At 35.0% G+C, this 11,434-nt stretch overlaps 1 pseudogene; it reads right to left on the reverse strand.

Annotated features, from left to right (window-relative positions):
* Nucleotides 1-1,147: 1,147 nt before the first annotated feature.
* On the reverse strand, nt 1,148-2,651 carry LOC137943648 (protein KINESIN LIGHT CHAIN-RELATED 3-like; annotated as a pseudogene).
* Nucleotides 2,652-11,434: the final 8,783 nt, after the last annotated feature.

Below are 11,434 nucleotides of genomic sequence, written 5' to 3' on the forward strand. Positions count from 1 at the left end.
TTGTCCAAGTTTGGGAAATTCCACTAGTTCATTCCTAATGGCTTGGAAATTGATAAGAAAGAGATTTCTAACAGATCTTAACAAGTTTTAAATATGGATATGCATGCTTGAAACATGTTAAAAATAAAAATTCCCTATGGATCCCAACCTTTTAAATCGAACAACATAAACTCATTAAATTCTAGAGTAAACGTGCGTTGGGATATTTACCCGAGTCAAACAAGCCATTATTTTGCCCATTTATAAAAAGTTGACCTAACAATCACAGATGATTTGTAAAGTGATTTATCAGTCAATCATGCATAACAGGCTATGTTTTTGTAAGAAATGACTTACGGATTGGGAATCAACACTCAGTTAAAAATCCCCCGCCTCCCCCTTTTCCCGATCATTGCAAAACCTAATATATAAAAACTTAAAGAGTTTGCAGTCTCTAAAAGTTACAGAGACATTTTGGAATTATCTCTCTGTACATTTGTGCATTTCCATTCCATTTTAGATGTACACTTTTTTCTTAAATCAAAACTTTGAGATTTTCACTCTTCGATTCTCTCATAAAAAAGAAGATAAAGGTAAATTAGATCACATTAAAATAGAAATTTTAGAGTTTTTTATGGAAAAAATTTTAAAAAATTACTAAGGTAAGTAAATAAAATTTATTCACACACAAAAATGACCACAAAAGTTTTGTTGTCCAATTTTTGGAAATTTCGCTAGTTCAACCCTAATGGCTTGGAATTTGATAAGAAAGAAATTTCTAACTGATCTTAACATGTTTTAAATATGGATATGCATGCTTGAAACATGTTAAAGATTAAAATGCCCTATGGATCCAAACCTTTTAAATTGAACAACAAATGTGTTATGAACACAATAACATTATTATTTTATTGTTTTTTTTAATTTACTTCATTTTATTTCAATTTAGGTCATAGGGGTATTTTTGGAATATTTTATTTATAGGGGTATTTGATTTGATTTTATGTGCTCTACCCCTTATGCGGAAGAATCTTGTGCTTGTTGGTATTTCTTGTTCCATATATGCCAGTTCATTTTTTTATTTGTCGTCCAACGTTAAGCTAGTCAATGTGGAAGTTTTGTTTGAAGCAGCGTCTGCATCATTAAATATGTAACTGAAGAACTCCATTCAGCTCCTCAAGCCAGGTAGTAAGTTCCTAGCTATAAGGTAACTATTTCTTCCAACAATCTCAATTCCTTTCATGTATAACTCCTTCTCAATAGGAGACCAACTGTTTTCAGCAACATCTGCTTCTAATTCTCCCTTGCCTGAATAGAAACTTTGCATTGTAATAGGAACTTCAATCCCAATGTTTGGGTGGACTCCTGATGTACTTTCAGCCATTTTGCCCTTCACAAGATCAAAAGCTGCCTCTGGCCTATCCACTGTTTTCTGTTTGTTAGCTATTGAAGTAATGGATGCTTCATTAGTGGCCAACACGCTATAGTTTATGGCGTTGCGCTTCCCCATATTTTCAGGATTTGTTATCTCTTCAATATTTGTAGTTACATCCATTTCTATGGAAGCCATATTGCCTATTACATCAAACCGAAGTGCTTGGAGGGCCTCAAAAACATAACGGCAAGTCTCCCCCACACTTAGATCCGTTTCTCCCAATACTTGCTTCTGGATTTTCAGGCCCATCTTGTAACACTGTATGAAATTTTCAAGTTGGCCAACCATTGCATGAGTATCACCCCATTGCATATGGCCATAAAATTTAGCAAGAGCATGCTCCTGACATTCATGCAAGTTGGGAATTTCAATTGAGTGCTCAAGATAGGGGATAGCCTGACTGGACTGTCCCAAGCTGCTGTATAGTGCTGCTACCACATGCAAACACATCACCAGCTCTAAGCTTGGTTTCCCATCAACACAAATTCAGAGCCTTCTGTGGATTATCTCTTGAGGAGATCAAATCTCTTGCATGCTTGAGTAGGAAAGGTCCAAGATTAGGGTTGTTGAGTGCTACGTCAGCTGGATCTGCAATTACATTATATAATTTTGATGCTTCTAAGGCAACATTCTTTTTTTTGTTGTTGGAAGCAGCACTAAAACTAAATTTTCTTACGTTTTTATCAGTCTTTACCTCTGTAGGAGGCTTTATATTGGACCCTTTACTCAATATACCAGATTGTACTGACGGCTCAGCATCCAACTGCAGCTGAGATGGTTCTCTTGAGTGTCCAGAAGAAACGGACTTATGACCAGAAGAGTGGGTCTGCTCAGACTTTGCACTTGAAGAGCCATTTTCCTCTTTAGAAGCTGCATTCTTTTCAACAGGCTCCTCTTTCTCTGACTGCTCTTCCATTATCTCTAACACCCACCTATCTCCACCAACTAGATGGCATAACTCAGAATCAATCCTTGAGTCATCACCCTCATATCCAAAACTTGGCCTTGATGGGGACCCATCACCAGAGGTGTGCATGTCACAAACGATATCATACAACTGTTCAATTGAGGTATCCACCCAAGCTTCTTCAGGAAGATTAATAGCCTCACTTCGAGGGCTGTGAGGACTAAGAGTACTCTTTGTAAACTTATTTATAGAAAAAATTTCCTTGAGTGTGGGGCTCACGGCATGTACAGCCCCATCTTCATTTTTACCATCAATGAAAATTCCAGTCATTTTACATGCACAGTGATTGTGCTCATCAACAGCAAAATATAGCCCCCCAAAAAAACTTTTCAGCAGTCCCCATAAAATTTTTCCTATGAATCCCGGCTTCCCCAGAAAAATTTCCTCTCGAAATACATACACCCAAGCCCAAATAGCTTCAATTGGTACTGTTTCTCTGCTTCACGGAACAGAGAACCTCCCGGCCAAACATTCGAGCAACGGTGTTGTTGCTCAGCCCCTAGTAGCCCCTTCACCCTTACGGAAAAATAGTTTATACATATCGAATGAGGCCATGTTTGAAGCTTAACCCAAAAAACGTTGATGGTGGTTCCCCGCTGGACTCCCGAGGGCGAGGTGGAGCAAAAATTTGTCCGACGGAGTCGCCCCCTTCTCTGGTGGCGAACAACAGCCCTTGGAGGCTTCGGCTCCAAATCTTCCAGTGCTGACGATTTTGGAATTTCCCCTGTTCGGATTTGTATTACCTCCCCATTGTTCGGCTTTGGATTTCCCTGCGTCTTCAGTTCGGAAAGACGTATGGTGTCCATTGGCAAAGGATTTGATGTCCATTCTGGATTGTCCAACGAAGGGTATGTTGTATACCCTTCCATTTTCGGAATTTCTGAATCCAAAAATTTGGAGGTCGCCACCACCGGAGATACAAAGAGGTCTCTAATTGCTTGCTTCTCCTGCCTGTCCGAGCCAGTGTCGACTGTGGCAGCCCTCTTAATTTTAGAAACTTCAATTGCAGCAATTTCAATGGAAGATTTATACGATGCACTATTTATCCCATATCTTTGCATACTTTTTCCATTAAATCGTATACCTCGTCCAAAATAATTCATCCTTTTGGGTAACATGAATAGCCCATTGTGTTTCTGCTCTGATACCAGTTGTTACGGTGCCGGATTTGACACAAGGATTCTTTGGGAGGATCTGGGATCTGCCACGGGTTACGGGTTACAGGTCTTCCAAGCATTAGCATAGGGATAGTAGGAAGATATAGGAAAGACAAAGATCAATGGAGGATGAGAGAATACGTGGGTTTTTGAGGAAACCCTAACCTCTAGATCAAGAAGGTGATCTCAAGCCCCTTTACGCTAGATTTAACCTAATTCTTAATACTTCAATACTTCCCTCTCTCATTACTTTTACCCCTTAAATAGGGTTCACCCAGTTAGGTTTTAATATAAAATATTACAAAAATACCCCTATAATAAAATATTCCAAAAATACCCCTATAATAAAATATTCCAAAAATACCCCTATAATAAAATATTCCAAAAATACCCCTATAATAAAATATTCCAAAAATACACCTGTGTCCTAAACTGAAATAAAATAAAGTAAATTATAGAAAAAAATAAAATAACAATGTTATTGTGTTCATGACATTATTATTTTAGACAGTTGATCATATGTCCATATGCAAAAGAATAGCTGATGGAAAGCAACAGTCTTGTAGGCAATTCACACCATGTGGCAGTCAGTTGATGTGTGGGAAGCAATGTCCATGTCTTCATAATGATACTTGCTGCGTTAAATATTGTGGGTGTTCAAAGAGCTGCAACAATAGATTCAGAGGATGCCATTGTGCTAAGACCCAATGCAGCAGTCGATAGTGTCCATGCTTTGCATCAAGACGGGAATGTGACCCTGCTGTTTGTAGGAACTGCTGGGTTAGTTGTGGAGGTGGTTCGCTAGGCTAGCCACCGGCACGAGGGGATGGCTACCAATATGGAAATATGAAGCGTCTCTTAAAGCAACAACAGAGAATTCTATTAGGAAAATATGATGTTGTAGGATGGGGAGCCTTCATAAAGAACCCTGTGAACAAAACTGATTATCTTGGAGCAATTTGAGGCAATCCAGTAGCAGTGTCCTTCAATACTATCACTGTTGGCACTGCTTGTGTCTCTGTCACTAAAGGGAAGACATTAGCGCTGTCGTGCACAGGAGGCCGCACCTTCTCTGAGATTCTGTTTGCCAGCTATAGGGATGCTACTGGATTATGTGGGACATTTATTGAAGTCACTTGTGGGTCAGAGACTACTCTCTCATTTGCTGCTGCTATTGCAGTGACGTTAGGGGTACCCCAGCAGTAGCTCCAAACTGCGAAATATTATGCTGCTCTATATTGTGTACAGAAACAGGTCCATGGATTGGACATGGCCTTGGATACAAAATTGCTAGCTTCATGAACACCAACTTTGAAAAGTGGCTTGCAAGTATACATAAATCTGCCTTTTCGCACTACCTTCGATCTTGAGGACAAGCTCGTTCTTCCAGGTGGGGTGTAATATTATGAACACAATAATATTATTATTTTATTATTTTTATTTAATTTACTTTATTTTATTTCAGTTTAGGCCACATGGGTATTTTTGGAATATTTTATTTATAGGGGTAGAACCCTATTTAAGGGGAAAGAGTAATGAGAGAGGGAACATTGAATATTAAGAATTAGGTTAAATCTAGCGTAAAGAGACTTGAGATCACCTTCTTGATCTCGAGGTTAGGGTTTCCTCAAAAACCCACATATTTTCTTATCCTCCATTAATCTTCGTCTTTCCCATGTCTTCCTACTATCCCTACAGTAATGCTTGGAAGAACCGTAACCCGTGGCAGATCCCAGATCCTCCCAAAGAATCCTTCTGTCAGATCCGAGACCATAACAAAATGGTCATTAAATTCTCAAGTGAACGTGTGGTGCGATATTTACCCGAGTCAAACAAGCCATTATTTTGCCCAATTACAAAAAGCTCACCTAAGAATCACAGATGATTTTTAAAGTGATTTATCGGTCAATCATGCGTAACGGGCTATGTTTTTATCATAAATGACTTTTGGAATGAGAGTCAACACTCAGTTAAAAATCCCCTGCCTCCCCCTTTCCCGATCATTGCAAAACCTAATATATAAAAACTAAAAGAGTTTGCAGCTCCTTAAAGTTACAGAGAGTTTTTGGAATTATCTCTCTCTACATATGTGCATTTCCATTCCATTTTAGATGTACAGTTTTTTCTTAAATCAGAACTTTGAATTTTCACTTTCCGATTCTCTCATAAATAAGAAGATAAAGGCAAAATAGATCACAAAAAATGGAAATTTTACAGTTTATGTATGGAAATTTTTTTCAAAAATAACTAATATAAGTAAATAAAATTTATTCACACACCACAAATGAACACAAAAGTTTTGTTGTCCAAGTTTGGGAAATTCCGTTAGTTCAACCCTAATGGATTGGAATTTGATAAGAAAGAGATTTCTAAATGATCCTAACATGTTTTAAATATGGATATGCCTACTATAAACATTTTAAAGAATAAAATGCCCTTTGGATCCAAACCTTTTAAAACGAACAACAAATGCTCATTAAATTCTCAAGTGAATGTTCGGTCGGATATTTACACGAGTCAAAGAAGCCATTATTTTGCCCATTTACAAAAAGCTCACCTCAGAATCACAGATGATTTTTAAAGTGATTTATCAGTCAATCATGCGTAACGGGCTATGTTTTTATCAGAAATGACTTTTGGAATGGGAGTCAACACTCAGTTAAAAATCCCCCGCCTCCCCCTTTCCCGATCATTGCAAAACCTAATATATAAAAACTAAAAGAGTTTGCAGCTCCTTAAAGTTACAGAGAGTTTTTGGACTTATCTCTCTCTACATTTGTGCATTTCCATTCCATTTTAGATGTACATTTTTTTCTTAAATTAGAACTTTGAATTTTCACTTTCCGATTCTCTCATAAACAAGAAGATAAAAGCAAAATAGATCACAAAAAACGGAAATTTTAGGGTTAATGTATGGAATTTTTTTTAAAAAATAACAAATATAAGTAAATAAAATTTATTCACACACCACAAATGAACACAAAAGTTTTGTTGTCTAAGTTTGGGAAATTCTGTTAGTTCAACCCTAATGGATTGGAATTTGATAAGAAAGAGATTTCTAAATGATCATAACAAGTTTTAAATATGGATATGCCTACTATAAAAATTTTAAAGAAGAAAATGCCCTTTGGATCCATACCTTTTAAATTGAACAACAAATGCTCATTAAATTCTCAAGTGAATGTTCGGTCGGATAATTACACGAGTCAAAGAAGCCTTTATTTTGCCCATTTACAAAAAGCTGACCTAACAGTCACATATGATTTTTAAAGTTATTTATCTATCAATCATGCGTAACAAGCTATGTTTTCTTAAGAAATGACTTATGGATTGGGAGTCAACACTCAGTTAAATGTCACCTACATCATTCCAAAACCTAATATATAAAAACTAAAAGAGTTTGCAGTCCCTAAAAGTTACAGAGACTTTTTGGAATTATCTCTCTCTACATTTGTGCATTTCCATTCCATTTTAGTTGTACATTTTTTTCTTAAATCAAAACTTTTTGTTTTCCCTTTCCGATTCTCACGTAAACAAGAAGATAAACACAAAATAGATCTCAACAAAATGAAAATTTTAGAGTTTATGTATGGAAAATAATAAAAACAACAACATATGTAAGAAAATAAAAATTATTCACACACCACAAATGAACACAAAAATTTGTTTTCCAAGTTTGGGAAATTCCACTGGTTTAACCTTAATGGGTTGGAATTTGATAAGAAAAAAGATTTCTAACCAATCCTAACTTTTTTAAATATGGAGATGCATGATTGAAAAATGTTAAAGATGAGAATGCCCTATGGATCCAAAACTTTTAAAGTGAACAAAAAATGCTCAATAAATCTTAAGTGAATGTGGGATGGGATATTTAACCGAGTTAAACAAGCCATTATTTTGCCCAATGACAAATAGCTTACCTAAGGATCACAGGTGATTTTTAAAGTGATTTATCTGTCAATCATGCGTAATGGTCTATGTTTTTGTAAGAAATGACTTATGGATTGGGAGTCAACACTCAGTTAAAAGTCCCCCGCCTCCCCCTTTTCCTGATCATTGCAAAACCTAATATATAAAAACTAAAATAGTTAGCAGTCCTTAAAAGTTCCTGAGACTTTTAGGAATTATCTCTCTATAAATTTGTGCATTTTCATTCCAATTTAAATTTAGATGTACAGTTTGTTCTTAAATCAAAACTTTGAGTTTTCACTTTCCGATTCTCTTGTCAACAAGAAGATTTAGGCAAAACATATCACAACAAAATAAAAATCTTAGAGTTTATCTATGGAAAAAATTAAAAAAAATAACAAATCTAAGTAAAGAAAATTTATTCACACACCACAAACAAACACAAAAGTTTTGTTGTCCAAGTTAAGAAAATTTCACTAGTTCAAGCTAATGGCTTGGAATTATATAAGAAATTGATTTTTAACCGATCCTAACATGTTTTATATATGGATATGCATGCTTCAAACATGTTAGAGATGAAAATACCCTATGGATCCAAACCACTTAAAGGGAACAAAAAAAGCTCATTAAATTCTCAAGAGAACGAGCGGTGGGATATTTTCCCGAGTAAAACAAGCCATTATTTTGCTCATTTACAAAAAGATGACCTAAGAATCATAGGTGATTTGTAAAGTGATTTATCATTCAATCATGCGTATCGGGCTATGTTTTTGTAAATAATGACTTATGGATTAGGAGTCAACACTTAGTTAAAAATCGCCTGCCTCCCACTTTTCCCGATCATTGTAAAACCTAATATTTAAAAACTAAAAGAGTTCGCAGTCCTTAAACCTTACAGAGAATTTTTGGAATTATCTCTCTCTTAATTTAGGTAATTCCATTCCATTTAAGATGTACACGTTTTTCTTAAATCAAAACTTTGAGTTTTCACTTTCGGATTCTCTCGTAAACCAGAAGATAAAGGCAAATCAGATCAGAGCAAAATAAAATTTTTAGAGTTTATGTATGGAAAAAATTGAAAACCATAATAAGTGTTAGTAAAGAAAATTTATTCACACACCACAAACGAACACAAAAGTTTTATTGTCCAAGTTTGGGAAATTCCACAAGTTCAACCCTAATAGCTTGGAATTTGATAAGAAAGAGATTTCTAACTGATCCTAACATGTTTTAAATATGGATATGCATGCTTGAAACATGTTAAAGATGCAAATGCCTTATGGATCCAAACCTTTTAAAACAAACAACAAATGCTCACAAAATTCTCAAGTGAACGTGCAGTGGGATATTTTCCCGAGTCAAACAAGCCATTACTTTGTCCATTAACAAAAAGCTAACCTAACAATCACAGATGAATTGTAAAGTGATTTATCGGTCAATCAAGGGTAACGGGCTTTTTTTTGTAAGAAGTGACTTATAGATTGGGAGTCAACACTCAGTTAAAAATCCCCCACCTCCCCTGCCACCCCCTTTTCTCGATCATTGCAAAACCTAATATATAAAAATTAAAAGAGTTTGCAGTCCCTACAAGTTATTGTGGCTTTTTGGAATTATCTCTCTCTACATTTGTGCATCTCCATTCCATTTTAGATGTACACTTTTTTCCTATATCAAAACTATGAATTTTTACTTTCCGATCCTCTCGTAAACTAGAAGTTAAAGGCAAATTAGATCACAACAAAAAAAAAAATTTTAGCGTTTATGTAAGGAAAAACTTAAAAACAATCACAAAATTAAATAAAGAAAATTTATTCACACACCACAAACGAACAAAAAAGTTTTGTTGTCCAAGTTTGGATAATTCCGCTTGGTCAACCCTAATGGATTGGAATTCGATAAGAAAGAGATTTCTAACTAATCCTAACATGTTTTAAATATGGATATGCATGCTTGAAACATGATAAAGATGAAAATGCCCTATGCATCCAAACCTTTTAAAGTGAACAAAACATCCTCATTAAAATCTCAAATGAACGTTCTGGGGGATATTTACCCGAGTCAAACAAGCCATTATTTTGCCGATTGACAAAAAGCTGACCAAACAATCAAAGATGATTTCTAAAGTGATTTATCTGCATTCATACGTAACGGGCTATGTTTTTTTAAGAAATGACTTCTGGAATGGGAGTCAACACGCAATTAAAAATCCCCGCCTCCCCCTTTTCCCGATCATTGCAAAACCTTATATATAAAAACTAAAAGAGTTTGCAGTCCCTAAAAGTTACAGAGGCTTTTTGGAATTATCTCTCTCTTAATTTTTGCATTTCCATTCCATTTTAGATCCACACTTTTTTCTTGAATAAATTTGTGTTTTCACTTTCCGATTCTCTCGTAAACATGAAGATAAAGGCACAACATATCACAACAAAATGAAAATTTTAGATTTTTTTTAAGGAAAAAAATAAAACAATAAAAAATGTACGTAAAAAAATTTATTCACACACCACAAATGAACACAGAAGTTTTTTTGTCCAAGTTTTGGAAATTCCACTAGTTCAACCCTAATCGCTTGGAATGATATAAGAAAGAGATTTTTAACTGATATGGATGTGCATGTTTGAAACATGTTAAAGATGCAAATGCCCTACCGATCAAAACCACTTAAACGGAACAACAAATGCTCATTAAATTCTCAAGTGAACAAGCGGTGGGATATTTACCCGAGTAAAACAAGCCATTATTTTGCCCATTTACAAAAAGCTGACCTAAGAATCACAAGTGATATATAAAGTGATTTATCATTCAATATTGCGTAACGGGCTATGTTTTTGTAAGTAATGACTTATGGATTTGAAGTCAACACTTAGTTAAAAATCCCCTGCCTCCCCCTTTTCCCGATCATTGCAAAACCTTATATATAAAACTAAAAGAGTTTACAGTCGCTAAACCTTACAGAGAATTTTTGGAATTATCTCTCTTTTCAATTAGGTAATTCCATTCCATTTTAAATGTACAGTTTTTTCTTAAATCAAAACTTTGAGTTTTCACTTTCCGATTCTCTCGTAAACCAGAAGATAAAGGCAAATCAGTTCACAAAAAAATGAAAATTTTAGATTTTATGAATGGAAAAAATTGAATACCACAATAAATGTTAGTAAAGAAATTTATTCACATACCACAAACGAACACAAAAGTTTTGTTGTCCAAGTTTGGGAAACTCCACAAGTTCAACCCTAATGGCTTGGATTTTAAAAAGAAAGAGATTTCTAACTGATCCTAACATGTTTTAAATATGGATATGCATGCTTGAAACATCTTCAAGATGCAAATGCCCTATAGATCCAAACCTTTTAAAGCGAACAACAAATACTCACAAAATTCTCAAGTGAACGTGCTGTGGAATATTTTCCTGAGTCAAACAAGCCATTATTTTGTCCATATACAAACAACTGAACTAACAATCACAGATGATTTATAAAGTGATTTATCGGTCAATCATGGATAACGGGCTATGTTTTTGCAAGAAATTACTTATAGATTGGGAGTCAACCCTCAGTTAAAAATCCCCTGCCTCCCCCGCCACCCCCTCTCACGATCATTGCAAAACCTAACATTTGAAAAGTAAAAGAGTTTGCAGTTGAATTTTTGGAATTATCTCTCTCTACATTTGCTCATCTCCATTCCATTATAGAAGTACACTTTTTTCTTAAATCAAAAATATGCATTTTTACTTTCCGATTCTCTCGTAAACTAGAAGTTAAAAGCAAAATAGATCACAGCAAAAAGAAACTTTTAGCGTTTATGTAAGGAAAAACTTTAAAAAAATAACAAAATTAAGTAAAGAAAATTTATTCACACACCACAAACGAACACAAAATTTTTGTTGTCCAAGTTTGGGAAATTCCATTAGGTCAACCCTAATGGCTGGGAATTCGATAAAAAAAAGATTTCTAATTGATCCTAATATGTTTTAAATATGGATATGCA

Source organism: Aristolochia californica, unplaced genomic scaffold (assembly GCF_029961685.1).
Source record: "Aristolochia californica isolate CCGP_79_NKW_82.1479 unplaced genomic scaffold, dmAriCali1.0.hap1 SCAF_11, whole genome shotgun sequence".
NCBI classification, from domain to species: Eukaryota; Viridiplantae; Streptophyta; class Magnoliopsida; order Piperales; family Aristolochiaceae; genus Aristolochia; species Aristolochia californica.